Source organism: Lactuca saligna, chromosome 5, assembly GCF_052625555.1.
Source record: "Lactuca saligna cultivar CGN05327 chromosome 5, ASM5262555v1, whole genome shotgun sequence".
Classification (NCBI taxonomy): domain Eukaryota; kingdom Viridiplantae; phylum Streptophyta; class Magnoliopsida; order Asterales; family Asteraceae; genus Lactuca; species Lactuca saligna.
The window spans coordinates 258,811,721-258,828,670 of NC_136421.1; the positions used below are offsets into that span (position 1 = coordinate 258,811,721).

Consider the following 16,950-nt stretch of genomic DNA (forward strand, 5'->3'; position numbering starts at 1 on the left):
AGGGATTAGCTATGGAAAAAAATTCATGTCTAAAGTTTGTGATGGATCAGTGTGAATTTTGCGAAGGATTAGCTATGGAAAAAAATCATGTCCAAAGTTTGCAATGGATTAGCGACGGAAAAAAGAAAAATTAATGTATAAAATTTGCCAGGGATTAGCTATGGAAAAAATAGGAAATTTGTGACAGAACAGCGACGGAAATTTTGTCACCAATGTCCTGACTAAATGTATTGAGTGATTATTTGGTGATGGATATTTTGTCGCTAAATTTGTCGCAAGGGAAAATCGATCCGTCGCTAAAACACTCTCTAGGTTATTCGCCACGTTTTAATTATCTCCGTCGTTGATCCATCGCAAACAACATTTAGCAACGGAATAGCGACGGATCCGTCCGTCTCTAAAACCCATGTTTCTAGTAGTGGGATGCCCTTGCTATATGTAGAGTCCATGGAAATCCTCAATATTTTATAACATACACTTGCAATGTTAAATGGCCAGAGATTTCAAGATATCTAGCACAATATCCTGGAATGAAGGTTGAGGATAGGGCTGATATTATTACTAGAATATTCGAGATGAAGGTTAAGGATTTTATTCACTATTTGAAAAATGAAAAACCTTTCGGACATGTAGTAGCAGGTAATGTCATTATTAACTAACTGGCATATTGTTCATCCATTACAATATATTGTCTCAAAATATTATATCCTTGTCTTATGTTTTTTTTCTTATGCATGCAAAGCTGTATACTATAGAATTCCAAAAAAGAGGTATGCCCCATTTCCATACTCTCCTGTGGGTGTCACCTCCATATAAAATTCATACCCCAGAACAGCTTGATCAATTTATTTCTACTGAAATCCCTGATCCAGTCGTTGATCCTCAACTCTACAAGATTTGAAGATTCACATTAAGCTCCTTATATACAGAGGCACACAAAGATTTTTGGGGTTCCGATAGCTACAAAAATGAGAGTAATGCTCTCACTATGTGTACACGTATAACATATGTATTCTTTTAAGATATTAATACAATTTAACTTATTTTTTCATTTTGTTAGTAGCGGAGTGGTGGATGTAATGTGGATCGTCAACACCGACATTTAAAAAGTTTATGATTAATGTGTTAATTTTTACATGTAGTTCATTAGGGTGTGAACGTAACTGTAGCATATTTGAACAAATATGTAGCTCATTATTTTCAAAATAATTAGAAATGTATAAATATATTATAATCGAAAATATTTTATAATGTTGGGGAACAAGTAGTGGATGATGACCCCGTATACGAGGACGATTTGAAAATCATATTTTAAAGGCTAAATATGTGAAAGTAGAAGTAATATTAATATTTTAACAGGCATTTACTAAATGAAATAGTTGTTACTATTTCATCGCTATCGATAACATACGCAACAATCCATGTTAATTACACTATAAAACACGATAACCTAATAGCGGAACAAGTGCATACCTTATCCCAATCGATAAGTTGTATCCCTACGTCCTAGCATCGACCCTCCGATCAAATCCTGAGAACTAATCTCTCCAACTTTGTTTTAATTTTATTTTGCCAAATCTCCTCAAATAAACACCAAATCTAGAGTTGCCACATGATGCCTCCTGCATCCCTCTGTTTCAACCACTTGTCTTGTGTCTCCATCTCTCTCGATCTGAGAACATGTGTCCACCGAATGGACATCTCAGCATGCAGCAACACATAACTTACACGATGCGACCTGGTCGATGACTTTCGTTGATCACGACTTAGACCTTGACCCATACTTGACCCGTATTCTCTTTCTACACCGCAAGTAAACATCAATACACCTTCTATACACACCTTTAAGCAACTTCATTTATTTAGGTAATTGACTAATTCAACCAGAAATTCAAGGGCAAAAAATCAACCACCATAGTCCAAACAAATCATTATTGTGCTGAACCAATGCCTTGTTTCCTTGCTTTGGCACCCCGCCTAATGACACTCATCGCTACTTTCTGTAATGTTTCTAGCAACCAACGGTTAACAATATCTTCCACCGGTCACGACCTCCGGTGCATATTATCCGGCGACCTCTAGTATCTTTTCAAAAGTAAGTTTTCTTCTTTTTTTGTCGTTAATTTGCGGGGTTTGACAAACAACATCTTAGACAGATGCTCATGAATATATATGTTTGCTTGCTGCTATTCTAATTTCCCATTCATCAAATTGACATATCCATTTTGTTTTCCTCATATTTGTGAGAAATACGCATGCCAACTGTTTGATGAAAGTCCAGAGTCCCAAAAACCATCAGTTTGCTACAATTCTATGGTATACATTTTAACAAATGAGCCTTTTTGGTTGTTCTTGTTGGTGCAATTTACCATTTTGGAAGTAAGACCGGTATAATATATGTTTTCATATTTATCTTAAACTATTATCTTTGCAATATTAAATATGAATGAAAGAATTGATAAGTTGATTTGGAACCTAATTGCTTTTATTATTTTTAATCTCATATTTCTTGAAAATCATATCATCAATTTGTATCATGTCTATTTTTATCTGTTTACTTTATATGATTTATCCCATCATACTTTTTAATTTTATCTAAAGAAGTGATAATCTTTCAAGAAATACATTTGGATTAAACCGAATTTTTTTTCTAGAATAGCAACACCTTTCTTTTCCATGAATTCAAGAAATGACAATGACTATGAAGCCTAGTTTTTTAGAATAGTCACAATGTAGTAGATTCTTCATTGTTAGAGTTCTTCCATTGTCATTACAATTTTTGATTTATGCTTGCACTTTATGTTTTTTCTCTTCTAATTCTTTCCGTATTAAAAGATTTATAGATTTATATTTGTAATTATCAGATATTCTAATCAGAAATATAAACTTGGAATTGTAATCTCTTTTCATTTTTACCGGAATATCTTTTATCTTCCAAGAATATTTACTTTGTTCATAAGATTCATAAATTTATAATTTTCATCTTTTCATTTTTACGAGAATGAGTTTTACAGAATTATATTTTCTTTCATTTAATAAATTTGCTTCCTAAAATTCAGGACTTCATTATTTTGTTGACTAAAATAAGGTTAGAGAAAATGTCCATTTTACCCCCAAGACATTTTAGAATTTGAATTTTAAAAAAAAATTAATAATAAATGTAATAGTATTCTTTCCGGAATGATTATTTTTTCCCGTGATCCAATGGTTAGGATTAAGTTACACATTACACAATATATGTCATTTACATCTTAACCTATCCCTATATTTATATATACACTTACTATTATTTTATGGAGATATACAAAGAGTTTTTCTTAAGATCCATAGATATGATAATGTTTGCCTTTGCAAGCATCCTACTCTCCTTTCTCATTTATCATTTATTTTTCCAATACTTATGGATTGCACAGTACCTTTGTGTGTATTTTTTTTATTCATGGCTTTTGATTCCCATTTGAATATTGAGCGGATGGTGGTGGCGTGGATTCAACTTTTTTTTTTTAATATTTAATCTTTCATTGTTCTTTATGGTGTATATTTTTAATATGTATGACAAACATATAGCTTTATTAAGTTTGTATTCCTTCGAAATCCAACAAAGCTTGCACTTACGGTTGGGCAGTATCCACTGTATTTATGAACACATGAAGCTTAGATTCACACATTCTTTGGATTACATTCTTTCTTTTCTGATTTGCTGCTTTGGTTGTTCCCTCTGAGAATATATATATATATATATATATATATATATATATATATATATATATATATATATATATATATATATATATATAGAGAGAGAGAGAGAGAGAGAGAGGATATAGATCCGGTAAGAAATTTTTTTGATAAGAAGGTAAGAAGTTTTTTTTCTACATATTTTTTTCACGAACAAACTAAATGAACCACTAGATGATTCATTTGCAAGATTATTCACAAGAAAAAAATTCTCAAAAAAACATATTTATGATTCATTTTTAAGTAAATTAAGAAAAAATCCACTTTTATGACAATTTTAGTGAATAACAACAAAATCATTGTATAAATGAATCATCGAGATGTTTTTTTGAGAATTTTTTCTTGTGAATCATCTTACAAATGAATTATCTAATGATTCATTTTATTTGTTCGCGAAAAAAATAAGTAGGAAAAAAAACTTCTTACCTTCCTACTAAAAATTTTCTTCTTATTTGATCTTGACTATATATATATATATATATATATATATATATATATATATATATATATATATATATATATATATATATATATATATATATATATATATATAGAGCCGGCCTAAAGGGGGTTCAAGAAGTTCCATCGAACAGGGCCCACTCTCTAATAAGGGCCCAAGACGTTTTCTACTGATAATATTACCCTAGGTTAACTTTTACGTTATTAATTGTCTCGTTCTGTCATTCGTTTGCAGCAAAAGAACAAACGTATGCAGCAAATTGAGCGGGAAATTGAGTTGAAGTATTTCCGACTATTGGCTTCTCGATGTCAGATCATACGCGTGAAGAGTGAAGACGTTTGGTTTCTCTTGGTAACATTAATATGATTTCTCTATGTCTGCCCTAGTATTATCTTCCAACTTCAAACCTTACCTCCAGAATCCTCAAGCAATTCATTAAGACATTAAATCTCAGCAAAAAAAAAGCCACTATGTTCTACTGTTACTGTTTCCTTCCTTATTTTCCTCGAGCAATTCTAATTTTCCTGATTTTCTTCAAACTATTGGAGCTTCGAGGTTCTTACCAGCATCAAGTTTGATTTTATTCTTGATTCTTTAACTGTCGAATGTTTTTGTCTTATAATTTTACTGTTTTTTCTCTTGATTTTGTTGCTCAAGGTAATATATATATATATATATATATATATATATATATATATATATATATATATATATATATATATATATATATATATATATATATATATATATATATCAGTTTGAGTTCCATTGTTATTGTTACAATGTTGCTCAAGAGATTCCTTTGTGGTCGTTTTCATATTCTCTTTGTTCTTGGTTGTTGCTCTTCAGATTTTTAGAGGTAAAACATTGATCTTATATAAATTTCAGATTTTTATATTTGTGAGTTTTACATTTCAGATTCATTTACCTTTCACCGATTTCAGACTTTATATTTCTTTCTTTCTTATTCTGAATTTTATATTTCAGTTTATCTGATTTACAAATAATAAATTTACAAATAACAAAGGAAAAATAAATTTACAAACTAGAGGTGTTTATATCCTTCTTATAAAATGCCTCCTGGATTCAAAAAAATGAAGGTGGACATGAAAAATGTAATAATTTTATGTATATTACAAGACGAAGTGAAAAACAAAAGTTTTATGTATATTTGAATGAAACTTTCTTGAAGTAAATTACTAGATGAAATGAAAAACTAGATTTTATGTTATATTTCGTAATTTATAAGTTTTAGGGCTTAATTTTACTAAGTGGCACAGGGCCTTCGAAATCTCAGGGCCGGCCCTGTGTGTGTGTGTGTGTGTATATATATATATATATATATATATATATATATATATATATATATATATATTATGGTCATATTTTTGCTTGATAGAGATCAGAACTCTTTTAAATTTATTAGTTATAAGCTGAACTATGAGCAATGAAGAAAAGCAATCACGTACCCACCTAAACACAACAAGAAATATAATCTTTAGGGACGACACCATTAGGGACGACACGAAGTTTTAGGGACGACACTCGACAATACGCGTTCTTATCGTCGCTAAAGCCTCGCGTCGTCGCTAATAAGGGCGTCACTAAAGGGTTTGATTGGCGATCCGCGTGAATGTTTCCTGATCAAAATTTGTCCCTACGATTGCATCCTGATCCAATGGATGGGGTTAGTTACTGTTCACACCAATAGGGGCGACACCATTTGTGACGACGTTGTCGCCGCTAAAGGTGGCGAAAATATGAGCGCGTAAATTTCCCTCCGATTTGTCGTCTCTAATGATTCATAGTCGTCCCTAAAGGTGTCGCCCCTAAAGGGTTCCACCTTTTGTTCCCCATTAGGTCGCAGAACCTGATTAATTTCCAGTTTCCATTTCTTTCTCATTTTTTCCGGTGACAATCAGGAAGCATTTTCCGACGAATTTCAGTGCATCCCACTTCTTCCGCCGGAGGGATTTGCACCTTCTCACCGGGTTTCAGTTGCTCCACCGGCAACTATCACCACCTCAGCTCGCCACAGTCTCCGATGAACTTCTCCACCGGTGAAGGTACGTTTCCCTTTCTCATTTCCACCATCTTTTCTCTTTCTCTTTCTCTTTCTCTTCCTTTCTTCTCTAATTTTGTTGATTTTGGTGGTTTTCTGGAGATTTCTCTAATCTCCGACTTTTAGAGCCACCACATCAACGCCACTGTTGCCGCCTGTCTCCATCGATGTCAACTGTCTCCGGCGACATCCACCATCTCCGACGAACTTCTCCACTAGCTCCACTGTTTTCAGCTCTACAACCACAGGTACGTTCAATTTTTGTGTATATGTGTATGTATAAATTTGATATATGTTTGCAAGTTTATTTTGTATAAGGAATTTGATATATGTTTATGTCTATTTGAAAATGTATTTCAAGAAAAAGTGTTTATATATATATATATATATATATATATATATATATATATATATATATATATATATATATATATGTTTGGAATATGTATATGTCTATTTGGTATGTTTGGAATGTGTATATGTCTATTTGGTATTTTGTATATATGTATTTGTATATGTATAATTGGTACTTTTGTATTTGGTATTGAATTGGTATGTGTATATGTCTATTTGGTAAGTGTACGCGTATGTATGTATGTGCTTTTGAAAATTTGTTTTGAGAAACTGTGTTTGATTGTATATTAATTTAGTGTATATATGATGTTATAATTGCAAGTATGTATATAGTTTGATTTTAGATAAAATGAGTGTAAACATAACATCAATGCAACTACATAAGAGTATATATTATTTAAATTTCAATAATATAAAATATTCTTACAAATAAACTAAAAATCAAATGTAAAGATAACGTCACTGCAACATTTTTAAATAACAACTTTTTGCTCATAAATAATATGTATGAATAATAGAATAAAAGAACCGCATAAAACTTTTGTAAGGTGACTTAATTGTTAAGTAAGAATAATTTGTTTTTATAGTATGATATATTTTAACTTATATTCTTACTTTGTAGGATGTGGATGTTAATACTTTTCTCCAAAACCCGACGTTTGTGACGGTAATTGAAGATATTATGCGCTCATTTAGCAAGCAAGTCGACAATGCGACCAACAACAACGATGAAAACGATGATGGGGAAGACGATTAGTATATATTGTTTTATGTTATAGATGATGTTATTATAGATTTAGATGATGTTAATGTGATATACTTTGTTTATGTTATTTGATGTTTTATGTAATTCAAAATTTTAAATTATATGTTTTATAATTTTATAAATTCTGCGTTTTTATATTATAAACTAATATAAAATATAAATTTTATCTAAAAAAACAATCATTAGTGGCGACACCGTTAGGGATGATCTTAAGCATTAGCGACGACACATCCCGCCGGAATATTTGGCCGGAATAATACTGGTCGGTGGCCGGAATATTATTAGGGACGACGAGTGGTATTAGCGACGATAAGTATTAGAGACGACGCTTTTAGGGACGACTTTGGAGTATTAGCTACGAGGTATTTGAGGCGACCCAATTGAGACGACAAGTCGTCCCTAATACCTTTAGGGGCGACTTTCTTGACTATTAGCGACGCTTTTTGTCGTCCCTAAAGGTGCCTTTTTTTGTTGTGAAAGGCCATCAAAATGGCTAATACTCTTGATGTTTCCATGAATGATTTTGTATGTTTTGATCCCTTTTAGCTTTGGTCTTTTGCTCTCAAAATCCAAAAGAGCAATGGACTATCACACTTAGACATAGAATTAGACAATACACATGTATTGTGAACAGTCCTCCCATGAAAATGTTACCTCTAGAAATTTGAATATTTGCTCTAATAACACACGTATAGATGCCACCTTTAGCTTCAAATGATGACTAAGCCTCTAGTAGATTGAATAAAGAAATCGGCTCATGAGAATAAAACATTCCACAGTTGATAAGATCCCTAAATTCCTTGAAGCACACTACCATGAAGAAATGGAACAAATTTAAAAAAAAAAACGATAAAACATGGAAGATGAACGTGGAGTTGATGAAAGATCTTCACATTGTGTACCACAATAGCATGGTTAAGTTACTACAACAATATTTTGTACAAATGTTAAACTGTATTCTAATCCGAGTACCATATACTTAAAACTATGATCTTTGTAAACAAACATATTTTAATCATAGACTTCATAGTTAAGCTTGTGAGTTGAGACCATATCTGCTGATACTATTCAATCAAATCCTTGGAATGGTTTATTTAAAAATAAGTATCAGTGTTACTATTTTAACTTTGCAGGTGGGGGCATTAGACACTCTTGTAATTAGGTTAGATTATTATTGTTTACATTGCATAATTATATATAAGTATTCATCAGATATTTCCAAATCATCTTTATGTTGTGGGTGGCGTGGATTCCACACTCCTTCCATTTTTTAAATTCATCCTTCAACAACTTCTGGACAGCACACTCCATTTCACTTCAAATTTTTTGAGATACTGTTTCATTTTTATATTGAGTGTGTGTGTATTCCACAAGCTTTAATGTATTTTTCATGAGATGATTACTTCAACTTTCGTTCTGGGGTGCACACTGAACATTTTTTTTCTTTTACTAATTGTAACAACCTAACATAAACTTCAAACTATGATATTTCGTACACAAACATATTTTAATTGCAGTGGATTATTTTCAAGAAAAAAGATGCGCTGGCAGTGGTAAGCTTGTCACCATGGCTGCTAATACTACTAATTAATATATTTCTTGGAATGCTTTCTTTAAATATCATTATCAATGGCTTTTGGGTTGCACACTTTTTTTTTCCTCAGCATTTACACATTGGTAATTATAGACTATATAATATATAATATAAGGTGGAACACACAAAAGCACACTATAAATATGTCCTATATGAAGGGACTCTATATCCACAACTAATTCATCTTGGTTCTTGTTTGACTAGTTACCATTAGTCAGAATATAGTATTGCATAATCTCTTTCCTTCCTTCACCACCATGGCTGTGCAAAATGATCTATGCATTCCAGTTTCTAATGAAAAATCTGAACAAGAACATTGCAAAGTCTCTATTGCATCTTTAATGATGGGTGTTGGAGCTGTTAAACAAGATGTTAGAGCCATGATTACTTCTACAGGTTTAGTTGCAGGTGCTTGCAGGATGGCAATAGGAGAATTTTTTTCAGTCTACTCACAAGAAGATGTAGAGGTGGCTCAGATGAAAAGAGAGACCACTGTTGCAGGAAATGAGAAAAGTGTCCATTTGTATGGATCAAGTTATTATATGTTTTACTTGCTTTAGTAATTAGTATAGCTATAGGATGAAAAGGGGTATAAACATGATTATGTTTCTGTTTACATTCCTAAGGTATATCTCGGAGTGTTATTTTTCCGTGTGGGACACTGTATATGGTTTTTTATTACTAATAGATTTTATGGGAGGTACTTCCTTCCCCAAAAAATTACTATCAAACTGCATTCAGGTGTCTGATATTGCTTCTTCTCATGAGACCTTTCTATTTGTAAGTGTGAGATATCTGCTGAAAGATGTGGGCAGCAAGCAGCTAAGATGCCAGGTGCCCTCCAATATTAGCTCTTTTGATGGTTTATATTTGACTTGCCACTGGTTATTGCTCTTTTTTGTTTGAATAGCCTTGATCCACACAAAGATTATTCTGCTTGAAAGTAAAGTATTTTTGGCAAAATGCAAATATAGGCGCATTTTTAAGGTGTGGATGACACAAGTAATAAGATTCCAGTAAATCTTGCCCATATATATACCAGCATAGTGAGCATTAATTCCGTGGCAATCAGCCTTCCCTGTGGGATGGGTGATTCAAGGAAGCACATAAAATGACATTTCTGCCACCTTGGGACAGATGGGGACAAGCAAAAGTGTTTAGCAGTCAAGAAACTGAAAAAGAAAACACATGTTGGCATCTAATAGAACAATAGTTTTTCAACCACATTATTTAAGAAAATTGTTGGATGGGCATCCTTAAAAAAACACTTGTGCACTGTTTCTGTTACACTTGGTCTTAAGGGTTTGGAAATAAGTAGCAATTATGTAATAAAGTGGGAGGGCAGGGGCAGTTTGGTGATTCTCCATAGGAAAATCTCTGAAAAAGTCATAATATTTCACTCTAATTTATGAAAAAGTCTCAAACTAAAATTTGTTTATGAAAAAATCTCAATTATCAGTAAAAATAACGAGTTGACCATTTTTCCCAGTTTGTTGGTTTCATTACTTACCCGGTTCGATTAAAGTCTCGTTATTTTACCATAATTTACGAAAAAATTTCAAACTAAAATTTAGTGATGATTTAGCATTTTTCTCCCTGTAACATACATAATATCGGTGTCATTACTGACCTAGACGCATAGTCATTAGATGAGTTGATGATATGGATATATTAGGTTATATAATGTTATGTTTACCATAAAAAATGATGTCATGATCTACTGTATATTTTTTGAAATATAAAATGCATCCAACAAAAATTGCAATAATTACATAAACTAGCAAGAAATTCGTCATTTTTATGTTTATTAGAAATTTCAAATTTTCTATCTAATATTATGCAATCCAGTATATCTATCTCTTCAGCTCATTTCCCATCTTTTTTTCCAAAAGCATACATTTTACCGGTTTCATTGCTGACGTGATACATAATCATAAATGAGCCGATGAGATGAATATTAAATTTTATGGTAACGTAGCATTATATAACTCATTATATCCATCTTATCAACTAATTTAATGAGTAGACATCAATGAACCCGATAAAATATATGTTAAATGGAGAAAAGGGCTTAAATCATTACTTAATTTTATTTTGAGATTTATTCTTAAATTATGGTAAAATAATAAGATTTTAATGAAACCGGGTAAGTAATGAAACCGATAAAACGGAAAAAATGGGTCAAATCATCATTTTTACCGGTAATTAAGATTTTTTTGTAAGCAAATTTTAGTTTGAGACTTTTTCGTAAATTAGAGTAAAATATTAGTATTTTTTTTAGATATTTCCCTTCTCCAAATTTGGTTGTTCTGTTTTTAAAAAAAATACCAATATGTTATGGTCTTTCATTTGCTTGAGATAGTGATCAAAATAGTGTTTCAAATTTATTAGTTATAAGCTGAACCTAGAGCAACAAAGAAAAAGCAATCGCTTACCTACCAAAAGGCCATCAAAATTGCTAATAAGTTGGAATGAGTTTAGTAAACTTAGCTGCTTTAGATGTTTCCATGAATTCTTTTGTATGTTATGATGCCTTTTTGCTTTGGTATTTTTAACGCTCAAAATCTAGAAAAGTAGTGGACGAACACACTTAGAAATACACAATACACATTGTATTATGAACAATCCTCTCATGAAAATGTAGCCTTTAGAAATTTGAATATTTCCTCTATGAACACACTATAAAGATCTCACCTTTAGCTTCAAATAATGATTACACCCTCTAGTAGATTGAATAAGCAAACCTGCTCAATAGAATAAAACATTGTATGGTTGATAAGTTCGCTAAATTCCTTGAAGCACATTACCATGAAGAAATGGAACAAAAGTAATAAACGATAAAACATGGAAAATGGATGATTAAGTCACTACAACAATATTTTGTACAAAAGTCAACCTGTATTCTAATCCAAGTACCATATACTTCGAACTATGATATTTCATGTCTGCTGATACTATTTAATCAAATTCTTGGAATGCTTAGCTTGTGGGTTGCACACTATTTTAACTATGTTCACCACCAACACACTGATCCTAACTGATCATACACATGAATAATACATATTATATGATATACTAAAAAGTATGCACTCTCTATCCATAGCTAGGGACAATATTGTAATCCATGGAAGATTCTGAAATGGGATCAAGTTAATTAAGTCTAGAGTCTAGACCAAGGTTTATGTTGGCGGAAGGAGCAAATTATGGGGACTTCTCTAAGCCGGAATGGTAGATATATGGACACCATAAGAAATCAACTGCATTGTTCAGATTGTGTTGGATAATGTATTTGTAGTATAGGATTTTGTAGCATCTTGAGTTATTTTACATTTATTTCTTATTGTGGGATGTAGTTTATTTATAAAATGAGGCTTTACCTTATTATGAAATACACAACATAAATATTTTAATTGTGAGAATCATCAGTTATTTCCAATTCATCTTTATGTTGTGGGTGGCGTGGAATCCACACTCCTTTCATTTTTTTAAATTCATCTTTCTACCACTTATATATGGACTGCACACTCCATTTAAGTTTAATATTTTTGAGATACTGATTCATTTTTATGCTGAGTGGATTGTGGTAGTGTGTATATTCCACAATCTTTAATTTATTTTTCATGAGATTCACTACTTCAACTTGGATTGTGGGGTGCACACTTTTTTCTTTTATTGTAACAACCGAGGATAAACTTCAAACTATGATATTTCGTACATAAACATATTTTAATTGCAGTGGATTATATTCAAGAAAAAAGATGTGCTTGTCACCATGGCTACTGATACTATTTAATCTATTTCTTGGAATGCTTTCATTAAATATCATTATCAAGGGCTTGTGGGTTGCACACTTTCAAAAACAAAAAAAAAAAACAAAAAAAAAAAACAAAAAAAATCCTCAGCATTTACACATTGATAATTATAGACATATAAAATAAGGTGAAACACACACAAACACATTATATATGTCCAATATGAAGGGCTCTATCATCCACAAATAATTCATCTTATTTCTTGTTCGAGTATTTACCATTATTCATAATATAGTATTGCATATTCTCTTTCCTTCTCTCACCACCATGGCAGTGCAAAATGATCCATGCGTTCCAGTTTTTAAGGAAAAATCTGAACAAGAACATGGCCAAGTCTCTGTTGCATCTTTAATGATGGGTGCATGTTGGAGCTGTTAGGCAAGATGTTAGAGACATGATTACTTCTACAGGATTAGTTGCAGGTGCATGCAGGATGGAAATAGGTGAATTTTTTTCAGTTTACTCCCAACAAGATGTTGATGTGGCTCAGATGAAAAGAAAGACCACTGTTGCAGGAAATGAGAAAAGTGTCCATCTGTATGGATCGAGTTATTATATGTTTTACTTGCTTTAGTATATATAGTTAGGATGAAAAAGGGTATAAACATGATTATGGTTTTGTTTACATTCCTAAGGTATGTCTCTGAGTGTTAACTTCCAGTAAATGTTGCCCATATACCAGCGTAGTGAGCACTAACCCAGTAGCAATCAGCACTTCGCTGTGGGATTGGTACGTGGTTCAAACAAGCATACAAGCAAAAGAGTTTAGTTGTCAAGAAACTAAAAAAAAAAAAAAAAAAAAAAACTCCTATTAGCATCTATAGAACAAGAGAAATTAAATATCCTTCTACTTTTTATTCCTAACAATCCTCCTACCCATTTAAATAATAACATGAGTTACATTAGTATACTAAAATAGGGTTTTTGACTTAAAAGTCCTTAAGTTTGTCAGATTTTGTTGGTTTTGTCGCTATGATGATTTTTTGTTCGTTAATGTCCAAAATTTTCCAAGTTTTTTTCGTTTTTGCCCTTGCTACCTATAATAGTAGGTGTCTAGGGACAAAAGCGACAAAATTTAACAAACTTAAGGACTTTAATGTCAAATTTGGAAAATATACTTAGGATAAAAACATATAAGATTTATAAATTTGAGGGTTTTTTTTTGCAAATTTTAAAAATATACTTAGGGTATATACATCAAAGATTTATAAAAAGGACAAAAGTAAAAAAAAACTTGGCAAATTTTGGACATTAACAAACAAAAAATCGTGTCACAGGGACAAAACCAACAAAACCTGACAAATTTAATCACTTTTATGTCAAAAGCCCACTAAAATATCATTAAATCGGCGTTAAAATTACATATGTCACCATTTAATTTGATAAGAGGATTTATAGGAACAAAAAGTAAGAAGATATTTAATTTCTCATGGAACAATAGTTTTTCAACCACATTATTCAAGAAAGTTGTTGGATGGGCATCTTGAAAAAACACTTGTGGATTGTTTCTATTTCGAATCTATTCTATATCATTAGATATTGGGAGTAATATGGTTTCCAACATATAGGGTGAGTCTATATCACGAGACAATACGATGAAATGCTGCTGGTTTCTATTAATGTCATGGAGATTGTTGGATGGGCATCTTTAAGTCTTCATGCTAAAAGTTCTGCTACCATGGTTGTTGTTGTTGTTGTTGTTGTTTTCCGTGACAATTAAAAGGTCACGATAACTTATTTGAGGCTTTTCAGAACAGTGACCAAAGACTTGCAACATCTATCATGTCATAATTGTCATATGAGTTGTTGCCCGTTACCTTTGACATGTCACGAAAGATCCCACTTGTTAAGCACTTCAGATCAACAAGATAAACAATTTCACACAAAGATAAAATAACGCAAAACGAAAATTTAGAAAACAATCAATTTATGTGATTCACACTGAGAGATGATATCGCTGAATGGCTTACAGATACCTTAGGTTACATGAATTCAAGGGATATAAATACTATGAAATTTTTTTTGGCCCATCACGAAATTGAAGGCGAATTAGCTGCTATAGGGTCTTCAAAAGGGTGAATCGGTTTCCACAACTTAACACCGGTTATCCTTCTCCCTCTCAAATACAGACCACTTATGGACTGGGCATTCCATTTCAGTTTCATAATGTTTTGAGATATTGCTCCATTTTTATATTGAATGGATTGTGGCAGATGTGTGGATTCCACAAGCTTTATTTTTATTTATATAAAATTGATTACTCCAACTTTAGCCATGGACTGCACACTCTTTCCTTTATTATATTCAAGTATTTATTTCATTTCTTAATTGTACGCATGAATTGTTGAAATTGGATTGTATCTAGGATGTTAATAAATAGAAATTTTTATAAACATAATATCATCAACACAAAACAGAAAGTAGATAGGGGCAAAACCGTTAACTGGAATAGATATATAGTCAGTCAATCAAACTAATTATGGCGATAGTTTTATTAGTTTCTGGGTGGTAACTCTGATGTCAATGTCCCAAAATCCCTAATTAAGGTAGTAAAGTCGAATAGTAAAACAGAGTGAATATTGTAATTGTCTTAGTTATATTTTGCTTCTATAATTCTTTCAGGGGTATGACCTTAGAGAAAACAATTAAATCTGAAAGCTTGTAACAGGAAGAGGAATTATAACCTTTTTATTGTTTGTAGTTTCATGGTCCTTAAGATTATGCAATAACATTGCAGCACCTATATCAACCCACCTTTTAGTTTCATATCACTATCAGCCTTGTGGGTTTTGCACTGACTTTAACTTTAATTCACCACCAACACATTGATCCTTATTGACATAATGCATGTATACTCATACATACATACATACATAAATGCTATATATATACCATAGAAGTACTCTATCTTCCACAATTAAGTTGTGTATCGTTCTGGTTATAATTCTTCCTTCTTTGTGATATAATAAATATCCTTTTTCGTTCTTCCACCATGTCTGCAAAAAACGATCTACACATCACAGTTCCTGAGCCCGAGGACAAATTTGAGCAGAAACATGGCCAAATGTCCTTAGAGGAAGACTGTGATTACTCACAAAGGGGACAGTGGCTGCGTGCTGCTGTTTTGGGAGCCACTGATGGTTTAGTCTCAGTTGCATCTCTGATGATGGGAGTTGGAGCTGTGAAGGAAGATGTGAGAGCCATGATTCTTACAGGCTTTGCTGGTTTAGTTGCAGGTGCATGCAGTATGGCAATAGGTGAATTTGTTTCAGTCTACTCCCAACGAGATATAGAGGTGGCTCAGATGAAAAGAGATAAGAAAATTTCAGGAAACGAGGAGGAAAGTAAAAAGGAAGCACTCCCGAATCCCATTCAGGCAGCTGCAGCATCAGCTCTTGCATTTATGTTGGGTGCCATCATGCCCTTACTGGCTGCTGCTTTTATAGTGGACCACAAGGTTAGGCTGGGGGTGGTGGTAGCCACAGTGAGCTTGGGGCTGGTGGTTTTCGGGTGGATTGGGGCTGTTCTTGGGGGGAGTCCTGTGGTGAAATCTTGTTTTAGGATTCTGGTTGGAGGGTGGATGGCTATGGCCATTACTTTTGGACTTACCAAGTGGATAGGCTCTACTGGCTTGTAGTGTTACAGTACCATATAGTATTTTTTTTCCTCTTTCTAATATACTATGGTTTTGGTTGAAACATGAACTTAGTGTGTATTCAAATTCTCTCCAAGTGGTTTTTACTAATTTGAGGTATTCTCTTTAAGTAAATCAGAAACATACTCTTGTCTCTCTGAATCCACAAATCTGTTTTGCTTCAGTTTGTAGCAAGGGAGAGCTTACATAGTCGAGGTATATATGAACAAGTTGTCAACTTTACTTCTTATTTGTATGTGGATTTGTTCAAGGATATACACCATCAAACTGGCTTGGGAACATACACTACATTGTGTACATGTAATTAGAAAGCTATGCAATGAGTCAATAGTCATCATGCTCATTGTAGCTCAAGATAAACTAGTGCTTTCTGATACTGTTGGGTAGTACTTGACATGTTCATACTAAGATCTTATCCTTACTTGGGAGTCTTGATTTATAGAGATTTGTAATATTTTATATTAAACTGTATAATAGCATTCATGGTTTCTACCAGTATAGTGACTCAT

The 16,950-nt window shown here is 32.5% G+C and overlaps 1 long non-coding RNA gene and 1 pseudogene across 1 annotated transcript; one reads left to right on the forward strand and one right to left on the reverse strand.

The window, feature by feature from the left end:
• Positions 1 to 14,098: 14,098 nt before the first annotated feature.
• Positions 14,099 to 14,936, reverse strand: LOC144997907 (uncharacterized). Its single transcript, XR_013660009.1, has 2 exons — positions 14,763 to 14,936; positions 14,099 to 14,639 (listed from the first exon to the last, which is right to left on the reverse strand). It is a non-coding gene; the product is annotated as an uncharacterized LOC144997907 (long non-coding RNA).
• Positions 14,937 to 15,690: 754 nt separating this feature from the next.
• On the forward strand, positions 15,691 to 16,486 carry LOC145047532 (vacuolar iron transporter homolog 4 pseudogene; annotated as a pseudogene).
• The last annotated feature ends 464 nt before the right edge of the window (positions 16,487 to 16,950 follow it).